This window comes from Cavia porcellus, unplaced genomic scaffold, assembly GCF_034190915.1.
Source record: "Cavia porcellus strain 051 isolate PalLab524CR breed Dunkin Hartley unplaced genomic scaffold, mCavPor4.1 scaffold_16, whole genome shotgun sequence".
Taxonomy (NCBI): Eukaryota; Metazoa; Chordata; class Mammalia; order Rodentia; family Caviidae; genus Cavia; species Cavia porcellus.
Genome location: NW_026947499.1, coordinates 20,159,960 through 20,171,720, shown reverse-complemented (window position 1 = coordinate 20,171,720; position 11,761 = coordinate 20,159,960). Strand labels below are relative to the sequence as shown.

At 46.7% G+C, this 11,761-nt stretch overlaps 1 non-coding gene across 1 annotated transcript; it reads left to right on the top strand.

The window, feature by feature from the left end:
- The first annotated feature begins 9,694 nt into the window (after positions 1-9,694).
- Positions 9,695-9,798, top strand: LOC111754062 (U6 spliceosomal RNA). The gene has a single exon (XR_002788790.1). It is a non-coding gene; the product is annotated as a U6 spliceosomal RNA (small nuclear RNA).
- Positions 9,799-11,761: the final 1,963 nt, after the last annotated feature.

Genomic DNA, 11,761 nt, shown 5'->3' with positions numbered 1-11,761 from the left:
TCACCCTGGGCCAGGCTGCAGGGGCCCCGCGGCTTTGTTCAAGTTCTCCTCTGCTCTCTCCTTGCTCTCCTCAAAGGGCAGGAGTAGGCAGAATGCTTCCCGAACACAGAACCCATCACAGATGCATGTCTTTTGCAGCCCTGGCCCCCTTTAAGGCAGGTGTGGCCAGGCCACAGGGATGCCCGAGAGCAGGCTCGGCTGGCCCAGGCTGGGTTAGGGCTCTTCCCTGTCCCCATCACCCAGAGCCAGGCTCTCTGGAGGTCTCCCCTACTCCTCTACTACCCGCTCCTGAAGCTCTCCCTCTGTAGGTGCCCCGTCTGTATCACGGTCTTCCTTTCCCCTTATCACGGAGCAGGAGCTTGGGAGCTGGCCTGAGCCATGTTCCGTGTGCTGATCGTAGGGTGGCAAATCACAGCAGACAGGGGAAAGGGTCAGGAACACTGAGGGAGTAAGAAGAAATGAGCTGCTATTGCCCTACGGATGGTACCCCAGAAATGGAAAGCTGCCTGTGTCTTCCACCACCGTGCGGGCACAGGAATGGAGGGCTTCTCAGAAGCCAACTGCTCATGGAGTGGGCTGGTCCTGCGCAGGCCGCCCTGCTTCTGTGACCACGGGCAAGAGGTCAGCCCGGATCTGTGAGCGCTGCTCCTCCCCTGCCATAGTGTACATTCTCCTGCTGCTGCTAAGGTTCAGCGTGCCCTGCCAGGATGGCCCTGAGTGCTCAGCTGGAAGAGCAGTGCCACCGATTGCCAATTGGAGGTTACCTTAGTGGGGACAGAACTTGGGGAGATCTAGGGGTCTGTGAGGCAAGTGGCTCCCACCTTGGCCCTGATCTGCTCTGTAAGGCTGTAAGGTCACCGCCTCTTCCTCCACCTCATACCAATCCCTCCTGTGTCCCCAGGTACCCACCCTGTGGCTGTCACTCATCATGAGCTGTGAGGTCTCTGTGAGGACAGCCCTTCAGGCCACAGAGCCAGAGGAGGAAGCAGGAAGATGTCAGATGGCTCACATGGCCTCCAAGGCAGGGCCAGACACCGGCATACAGGCCCTAGGTGTGGGAAGCACCTCCCCAGACCCTCTCACTCTGCTCTAGCTTTTCCTAGAGGGACCCAAGTGTGACTGGGCCTGCTCTGCCTCCACTGTCAGGGAGTAGATGAGGACAGAAGCCAGCCTGAGGCTGGACAGGCGACAGAGGCAACGAAACCAAGGTTCTGCCCATGGAAAGGCTTTGCGTGGAGCCCTGCGCACTTCTCTGTCTCGTTCAAGCAAGTACCTTTGAGTCTTTTTAAGGGGTGGAGGACACTCAGGATCAGCCATTTAGACTGGCACCTAACAAAGCCGCAGAGGGGGTGGTTGGGCCCTGAGTCCTAGCCTTTCTGCCCCCTCGCAATCACTCTCTGAGAACCTCCTGCGCCTGCTGAGCGGGAGGGTGGGCTGGGTCTGCAGAGGGCATCACCTGTCAGCTGTTTGGTAAGGGTCAAAGGTGAGCCTGAGAGATCAGAAAAGGAAAGGACCACCTCCCCTGGGCAGTCAGGGAGGCTTCGCAGAGGAGCCCGGTCAAGCTGTTTTCCCAAAGCTGCTGATGGTCAGCTCCAGGGCTCCGTCCCTTCAGGATGTTGCTGTAGAAATAAGAACGAGGAGGATTACAGTAAATCTGCGCCTGATTTACATCTGCCTACACAGAATTATACCATCCATTTGGAGGCAATTTTCAAGTTAAAATGTTGTCAGAGGGTTGTCACAGTTTTGATCTTTCTTTTCTGTTCTTTCTCAATCCACCCACATTTTCTAGTTGGGTTGGAAAAGGGAGTGAGGGGGATAGAGCCTGGTTTAGATTCAGAGATTTTTGGAATTATCAAAAGTAGAGAGTTTCAGAAATTACGGAGTTTTCTCTTAGGAAACTTCAGCCCCAGAACCCAAGGTCACAACCGTTCTGTTAGCATCAGAATTTGCAGGGACTACAAAGACTGGGTGGGACACCCTGCAGCTATCCTCAAGCCACCCCTTGGGGTTTCAGTTTGCTCTCCTGCTCCCCACCTCAGAGCTGTCAGATAATCCCTCTTCTTGCTCCTTCCGAGCACGACCTGCTTTGCTGAGGTTTGAAAGGTAAGTCAAAGCACCAGGTACAAATCCTGGCCTTGCCCTTGACTTCTTGACTTTCTGGGATGCCCCGGGTTTGTTTTGTTTTTTAAGGGATATGTAACAGAAACGCCCAAGATTATTATTATTGCAATAACAAATCTATTCTTAGTTCAGAAATCACAAGAGGGCAACTGATCAGTAGCTCCTGTGGGCTTAATGTAAGAATGGAAAGGAGTCTGGAAGGGCAGGAAGTGGGGAAGAGGGCTGCTGAGCTGGTTGCTATATTCTGTCCACCAGCAGGTGAAGAAACACAACAAGCGTGAATTTAAGCCGGTGCCTGGAGACCTCCAGTCTCTGGAGGCTGAGAGATGGCTGTGGAACTGGCAGATGATTTAGCCAAGGGATGTTGGTTATGGATCATTTCCTGTGTTTAAACCCATACCTTCCCATCAATTAGTGAAAGTCTTTAAAAAAAAATAAGGAAGCGTGGGCTATGGAAAAGGTGAATAGAAATGGGATGTAATGAATGATTAGACTAACAAATAGGATTCAAAATGACCTTGGGAGACTTGGTAGATAAAAGCGAGCGTGGATAGGTGTGGAGTGCAGCACAAGTTTGAAAAGGCAAACGCGCAGTGAAGAGGAGGAGAGAGACCTAGCCTAGCACCGATTATCAAAAGAACATAACACCCAGCACTCTGGAGGCTGAGGCAAGAGAGTAGCTTCAAGTTTGAGGCCGGCCTGGTCTACAACGTGAGTTCCAGCCCAGCCTGAACTGCCTGAACTGCAGAGTGAGACCCTGTCTCAGAAGGACAAGACCAAAAAAGGAAAAGAAAACACCATGGCAGGTATTTCAGTGGTCAGGTTCATCACTGGCTTAACTCTAGAGGCGAGGCCTGGGTGGGAAAGCCCCAGCAACCTCGCACTAGCAGGATTCTCCCAACCTGAATGAGCTTGTAGGCTCCCACTCAAGACAGAGGACCACGCTCAATTCCTAATGCCTCGCCCATCACAGACAAACTAAAATACCACATGTGAATGCTGTGGTTTTGGATCCGGGTGGAGTGTGCCCACCAAAGGTTTATGTGCTGGAAGCCAGGTCTGCAGTGTGGTGGGAGACAATTAGGTCTTGAGGGTGCTACCCTGGGAAAGGATTGATTCAGGTCTCGTGTGACCGGGTTAGTTCTTGTGAGAGTAGGTTGTTTGTCTCCATTCAAACCTCAGCAAAGCAGGGCCGCCCCTCAGTCTTGGTCCTTTATCTCTGCTTCTCTACCATGTTGTGATGCAACCAAAGCTGGCCCTCGGTAGGTGTTCCGTACCATGTTGTTGGACCTTCCAGTCACTAGCATCATGAATGAAATAAACAAGTACCCAGCCTCAGGTATTTTGTTACAGTAACACAAACTGGACAAATACTGGGAACATGCATGAGATAAGATGATAATCTTATAATTATACCCAAGAGAATTGACGAGTAGCCAAAGGAAGCTGATTAAGACAGGGAGGGTTTGGAAACTGAAAATGATAGGAGAAAATTAGGCTGAAGACACTTAGGGAGACACAGACCAGAAGATGGGTAAAGCATGCCATGGGATGTTTCAAAAGACGCAGCCAGGTGCAGCAGCAGTAACTAGACATTGCCGAGCTCACAGGAGCTCTGGTAGAATAGCTAATTCCTGGCAGGTCCACCGGGATGTAATAATTTGAGCTTATGGCTGGCTCCTTAGAGTGCCCCACAGACACTGAGGTGCTCCCTGGCTTAGGAGGGGATTGGCTCACTTGTGGGCCCTTGAGGAGCGTCCACCTCACCTCCAAGGATTCCCCCAGTAAGGAAGGACCAGTAAGGACGGCTCACCTTTTGGGGCCACAGTTGTCAGTCCTTGATTCCTCAGAGCAGCCCTGGAAATAAGATAGTGGACTAGAAGGAGGAAAGGACACAAGGTTAAAACAAGAAAAAAAAAAATCAAGCCGGGGGTATAGCACAGTGGCACATCTCCTGCCTGGCAAGCATGAGGTCATGAGTTCGATTCCTGTTTCCAAAAATAAAAGTCATCACCATCCAGTTTATGGGTCGAGGTGGGAGATGATTTTAGTGCCAACAGAAAGGAATTTTAAAAGCCTGCAATCCAGCCGGTGGGGGTGACAGTGTCTCCACAAGTGAAGCACTTCGTTGGGTCAGCAGGTGAAGCTGTGGCAGGAAAGCCTGGGGGCCAGAATGTAGGGTGGAGAAGGTCCCTCGAGCAGGAGGTTAAGCAGACCTTGCCAATTTTACAAAATTCTCTCACCCAGTGAATGGCAGAGGGTCCTCATCACCTCCTCCATCCTACCTGTATTTCCTGCTGTCACCTCTCACTTTCCTAATCCCATTAGGGATTAAAAACTGGTGCCCAATTTAACACCAGCTAAATTAAATCAGCATGGTGCTGAGTGTAGATGGCCACCTGAGGAAAGTCGCCAGCATAAAAGCCATGGAGAAGAAGAGCAAGGTGTCGTGGGCTCTCCTAATTGTTGTTATTTGGAGCCATTGGTTCTCCTGGAGTTCATCATGGTTACCGTCCCAAATATGAATTTGGCTATTATCACTGGAAGAGCGCAGGACCTTGTCGCTGAGAGTGGCTGTCGGGGAACTCTGCTCCTTACATTGAGCATCACTTCCTGGCTCCGGAGGGGAAGATGTGTGCTGTTTAATCTCCAGGAGATGCTTGTCACACTGGCTTCCTGACAGGTACCTGACTGTTCTCATCATTAGAGGAGCTCGGACCCTACTGTGACTGAGGATGGCTGTGGTACTTTTCAGGGCAGCCCTGGTCCTTAATTTGAGTGTCACATCTTGGCTCCAGTGTAGAACTCTCAACCTGCTAGTGCAAACTCTTCACCCACTGGCAGAGACTTTCTAGCTTCCACTACTGACCTTTGGGCCTTCCCGGTACAGATCCATAAAACTGACTTGCTTGAGTCATTGTCATGGGCTTTAGGTTGGACCCATGGGAGGCATTGTCATGGGCTCTAGGTTTTCAACTGGACTCATGCACGACATTGTTGTGGGATCCAGGCCCTCAGCTGGATTTTCTAGATCTTTGGTATTGTGGAAAGTTTTCCTGCACTTTCTTGTACGTAACTCTGGGTGACCATTATAAAATGATAGTATAAATTCTGTGTCCTGTATGTAACTGTTCTCCTTGTAAGCCCTGACTATATGTGGATAAACTCCAGACTGACCTCTCTGTGTCTCTGGGTGCGTCTCTCTCTGTCTCCTTCCACCCACAGGGTCTCATTATGTAGTCGGGGCTGGCCTAGAACTCTGTGATCCTCCTGCCTTATTAGCCTCACAAGTGCTAGGATTGCAGCCGTGTGCCTCATGCCTGGCTTGTAGTTGTTTCTTTTACCATCATGTATTCAGCCCCGTTAGGTGAACCTTTCTAAAGTCCTGCTTTAACTGTGTCCCTCTCTTCTCCAGAACACGGATAGATCCTGAACATTTCAGATCAAGTCTATACTCTCTGAGATGCGCATTCAGTGGAACACAGCTTTAATCTCTGCCTTATCTCTGAGCTATCCCACTGTTAGGGTTAATGTTCAGATGTCTCCCTAAAGCATCATGCACACTTTTGGGGAGGCTTTTGGGTGGTAACTAGATCATGGGTGCCTGATACTTGTTAGTATCAGCGATTGGCTCAATCAGTGCATTGGCTCACTGATGAGTTTATAACTCAGTGTGAAGCCTGGGTGGAGGAGGCGGGTTGCTGGGGGCATGGCCTGGAAGGTCTGTCTCTCTCCCTCCTCCCTTGATCTCCTCTGCTTCCCGCTGCCACACCATGAACTGTTTCTTCTCTGTGATGCTCCTCTGCCTATGCCACCCTGCCTTAGAGCCAGTCGACTATGGACTGAGACCTCTACAAAATGTGAGCCTAAGGAAACCTTTCTTCCTTACAGTGGTGGGTGCCTGGTGTTGTGTCTCAGTGATAAGAAAGTGAGACATCCACGCTGGCTGAACCAAATCAAAGTGTCCACCGTTCTCTTAACCCAGTTCCTGCCTCTGCCTTTCAGGTAGGCCTCTTTGCCTAGGATGCCGTCCCTCTGAGTCTGCTTTACTTCAAACAGGACCCGTGTTTTGGGGACTAACTGAAGGGCTATCTCCTCCATGAAGATGCAGGAGCCCCCTGATGCCTCTGGAGAAAGCCTTGCCCGGGCTCTGAGCTCTGTTTGCACTCATGACACCCCCTGACCCTTAGCTGCCATGGATATCTGTTACCTGCATCCAGTAACATCTCTTGCGCCACTAAACTATGTCTTAGTTCCTAGGAAATATGATTTTCACCAGTGCATGTTCTCTTCCCCTACTCAGATCATAAATTCTGATCTCAACCAGAGTCCAGAGAATGGGATGGGGATATATTTCCCTCTCCTGGGGCCGCTGCTAGAGAGCGCTGGGTAAGGCACACTGACTGGACCTGGATGTGCTGAGAAGGACATGGCTGTGATTTGGGCTCTGCTGTCTGCTATAATGACAGCAAACATGTAACTTGGGCTATCGTAGGCAAGTTTCTTTCTCCGCAGAAGGACAAATGCATAAATCCCTTCCAGCTCTGGTATCCTGCATCTCAATGACTGAGGACTGACCCAGCCTATGCCTGGCTAGGGAAGGAGCAAAGGAGGCTCCAGGCTTGTCCAAGCCCAAGAAGAGCAAGAAGGAGAGGGAGATGGAGGAGCTAATAGCTCTGGAGGAAGGAAGGACATGCTGAGCTAATGGGATAATTGGATAATCTTCAGAGCTAGGGGCTGCCAGGCTGGGGCCAGCTGTTAGAAGCAGACACAAATAGCACAGGCAAAACAAGGTGGTGAGGAAGCAGCTCACTAAGAGATTTGGGGGAGGGGAGGAAGGGCCACCAGTTGGGGGAGGGGTCCGGAGCGAAAGCAGAGCCCCTTTTGTGGGGACATGAAGGCAGGCTCTTAAAGACTTCATGTTCTGATCTTGTTAACCAGGATTATGTCAGGGATCATTTCAGCACCAGAGAGCACTCTTAGAGCCCATGGCCTTGTGCCCTGGTCTCAGGGCTGTCACCAGCACCAAGGACTCATAGGCATCACAAAGCCCATGGGCACTATCGCAAACCGGGCTTTTCTCTGACATGCCTGCAACAATATTGCTGGAGTCTTATAGATCATAATTTTGAATCTATGGTTCAGGGACCCTTCTATTTCAGGCTAATAAGCCCATGCATCAGTGGGGTGGGGCACTGAACAAAAGAAATTCTGTAAGGGGTCCTGGTCTTGGAATCCAAAGGCTGGCTTCTAGTCCCAGCTCTGCTAGGTCACGTGATTCATGATGTAATCTTTCTCGATCTCGGTCAGCCTGTAGATAAAATGGACGCAGTAAGCAGTACCCTATAAGGTTGTAGAAGTGTTTTTGCAAAGTCTTTTGTCCCCAAGTCTGTGTCTAACTTTGTATAATTTTAGAAACATGAGTTTCTTTCTCTGAGTTCTAGTTTCTTCTACTACAAGATGATGAAGTCAGACTAGATGGTCTCTTTTGGGGGCAATGTTTGAAACAGGGTCTTGCTATGTAGTTCAGATTGGCATCAAACTTAAGATGATCCTCCTGCCTCAGCCTTTTGGATGCTGGGATTACAGGTGTGCACCACCATGCCCAACTACTTTCTAATGACTTTTTTTTTTTGTACTGAGGATTGAACTCATGATCTTAGTTTTACCAGGCAAGCGCTCGGACCACTGAGCTAAACCCCTGTCATGACTCTCACTCTTAAAGCAAACACTATTCAAAGTAAAAACTCTGAACAAACTAGAACTATAAAGACATTTTCTTAACCCAGAAAAGGCTATTTTTTAAAAACCTATAACAAACACCATACTCAATGGTGAAATATTAGAAACCTTCTCTTTGTAATCAAGACCAAACCCACTGGTCTTTTCAATATAGTACTAAAGGTCCTAGAGCTCATAATAAGGCATGAAAAAGAAAAGACACAAGGCCAGGAAAGGAAATAAAGTGATATTATCCACAACTGAACTAACTAGCTATCTAGAAAAGTCAAAAAATTTCTTTGAAGTATTAATGGAATTAATGTGAGTTTACCGAGATGGTTGGCTATAAGATCAATATTTTTAAAAATCAGGAGCATTTCTGTATACCAGCAAGCTGGATGTAATGGTGCTCATCTGTAATCCCAGCACTTGGGAGGCTGAGGCAGGAGGATCACTGTGAGTTTAAGGCCAGCCCAAATCGCATAGTGAACCCCTGTCTCACAACCAAACAAAATAAAAAGTATATACTTTACAACATAACAAAACTGAGGTGCTAGCAAATATATGCATAAAAAGACTAAGAGATAGGAGTGTACCTCAGTGGCAGAGTGTACGTTTAGTGTACTCAAGGCCCTGGGTTCCATCCTCAGTACCACATACACATGCAAAGAATACAACTCAGAAAAGTAAAGAGAGTGCTATGTTCATAGATGTGATGAACTGATGTTATAAAACTGGTAATTATCCCCAAATCAATCTAAAAATCAAGTATAATCTCTTAAAATACACACTTTTCATAAAATTTGATAATTTGAATTCCAAGTCATTTAAAAAGAAAAAAGGTCACCAAAAAGGCACAATGATTTCATTCCTTTTAAAGAAAATGAAGATTTGCCCTAACAGTTATCTAAGGTCTAGAGTCAGGGTTATTACAACAGTGCAGCCCAGAAATAAGCAAACAGGTTTTTGCTTGCTTTTGACTGAGCACGAGTGAAGTGAAGGGCTGAGGGCAGAAGGACAGAAGCCAGCACTGCGTGGGGATGGGGTGTGAGAGAGGTCAGGGCATAACCACGGAACCGGTGTGCAGTGTTCAATCTAACAGTCTAGGCTTCATATAGGAAGGTAGAATTGAAAACAAAATAAAGGTAAGACAAAGAATTCTAATGCTTTAGAAAATATAAGATAATAGCTCCACCCAGGCTGGGTGGCCCACGCCTGTAATTCCAGCACTCTGGAAGGCTGAGGCAGGGCCATAAAGAGCTCAAGTCCAGCCTTGGCGATTCAGCTAGACCCTGTCTCAAAAATAAAAAATAAAAGCTTTGCAAAGATTGGAGTGGAGCTCTAGGCTCATCTTCGTTGGCGGGGACAAGTATTCATGGTCTCTGGACAAGACAGACTTTTGTTTGCTTGTGGCTGATCATAATTTAAGTTTTTTCAATAAGAAAACAACACAAAGAAGATGCAAAGACTAGACAGGCTAGGAGGAGGTTATCTGTAAGGCATAAGATTGACAAAGGATTGGTGTTCATAAAATATTACTCCAGTCAAGGGAAACAACACTAAACAAACAGGCAAAGATATGATCTGATACTTTATGGAGAAAAGCCTAAATAACCAATAAGCATGAAAATAAATGAAGCTAGCTACTCAGTGAGATTATGTAGTGACTATGTAGAAGTAAATATATTTCAGTGTTGGCTAATTAGTGGTAACAAGGGTTAGTGGGACTATAGAGGGGAAAAATAAACAATACCTAGTAAAACTGAGGCTGTGGTATCTATGACTGGCATTTTCCATTTCTAGGTCTCAATCTTCAAGTCACACACATACTGTATTTTTAAAAATTCAGGTGCTCGCTTCGGCAGCACATATACTAAAATTGGAATGATGCAGAGATTAGCATGGCCCCTGCACAAGGATGATGCACAAATTCATGAAGCATTCCATATTTTTCTGGAAATACTAGCCAGAGCAATTAGACAAGAGAGAGAAATAAAAGGTGTAAAGATAGGAAAAGAGGAAGTTAAATTATCATTGTTTGCAGATGACCTGATACTTTACATAGAAGACCCCCAAAACTCCATTGAAAGATGCCTAGATATAATAAATAAATTCAGTAATGTAGCTGGATACAAAGTCAATACTCAAAAATCAATAGCATTTCTATACACTAACAACAAGATCACTGAGAGAGAAATAAGAGAAGCCACACCCTTCACACTAACATCCCAAAATATGAATACTTAAGAATTAACCTCACAAAAAAAGTAAAAGATCTATACAGAGAAAATTATAATACCCTGAAAAAGAAATCAAAGAGGATCTCAGAAAATGGAAGGACATCCCTTGTTCATGGATAGGAAGAATAAATATAGTGAAAATGGCCATTCTCTCAAAACTGTTATACAGATCCCAATGAAAATACCATCAACATACCTCATAGATGGAGAGGAATTACTCCTAAAATTCATTTGGAACCAGAAGAGACCTAGAATAGCAAAGACAATTCTAAGCAGCAAAGGCAAGGCCGGAGGCATCACAATCCATGACTTGAAGTTATACCACAAAGCTACTGTAATAAAATCAACATGGTACTGGAATAAAAACAGATCTGAAGAACAATAGAATGGATTTGAAGATACAACCACAGCTACAAACACACTCAACCATCTTATCTTTGATAAAGGGGCCAAACATGTTCAATGGAAGAATGACAGTCTCTTTAATAAATGGTGCTGGAAAAACTGGCTTTCCATATGCCGAAAACTAAAACTAGACCCATGCCTATCACCATGTACTAAACTAAAATCTATATAGATCAAAGACCTGAATATTAAAACAGAAACACTAAATCTGTTGGAAGACAAATTAGGTAAAACTCTTGAAGACATAGGGGTAGTTAGGGAATTCCTGAACAGAAATCAAACTGCACGGGAAATACTTCCCAGAATCAATAACTGGGATCACATCTTATCAAAAAGTTTCTGCATGTTGGGAGAACATGATAGATAGATAACAGCAGCTATGGAGGCTCTCTGAGATAGCCAGCTTAGATTCCAGGAATGGTGCAGTGTGGGCAGTCCTAAGCAGGGGAAGATATACCCTGCTAACCCAGGAATGAACTAAGCTGAGAGAAACCAACTGGAAATGCAATCCCAGTGCTACGACCAGAACAGATAAAGCCTCAGTGCTTAAGCTGGAACCCATGCCTCTGGAAACCGCAGCTAGAATTTCCTGCCACTGCTGCTGCATCTGAATCCACACAACAGGGATAGAGATGCAAAAGCTCTGAGAGTGAGAATCAGCAAACCGAATTGAGAGCAGAGCTGGCAGGGAGCTGCAGGCATTGACCTGCTGTGAGTTAGAGGAACAGGGACCCTTCCATAGACTAGGAGGCTTCAACAGAGGATATTCTGGGGCGGGGCAGACTAGCCAGGACATGATAGTGCAGTGACTTCATCACATATTCCCCTCTCAAGTGAGATTGGTGGAGAGTGATTGATCTGGGTGACGCCACAGACTAAGACCCAGTAGACTAGCCCAAACCAGGTGCCTGTACCTGGAAGTGCACCCTAATGCAATGAAGCCTTCAGCAGGTTGACTGACCTGGAGGGGTGGGCCCAGCATAGGCTGCCCAGGTCTGTGTCTCCCTAGTACACTGCAGTGGGTAAGAACACCTAGCAGGTGTGATTCAAACAAACTATAACTGACAAAGAAAGGAACCGGGCCTCCTATATACGCTTGTATGGAAGAAACAAAAAGTATGGGAAGAGGGAGCAAAAAGAAAGGGTCCTCATCCCCCAATCCTGAGAACACTGATCCAGGAAAGGTAAATGCAAAGGAGAATGAGGACAGAAAACATGCAATATCATGCACGGCACCAATAGACATAAAGCGATATCTCTGGGACCTCATA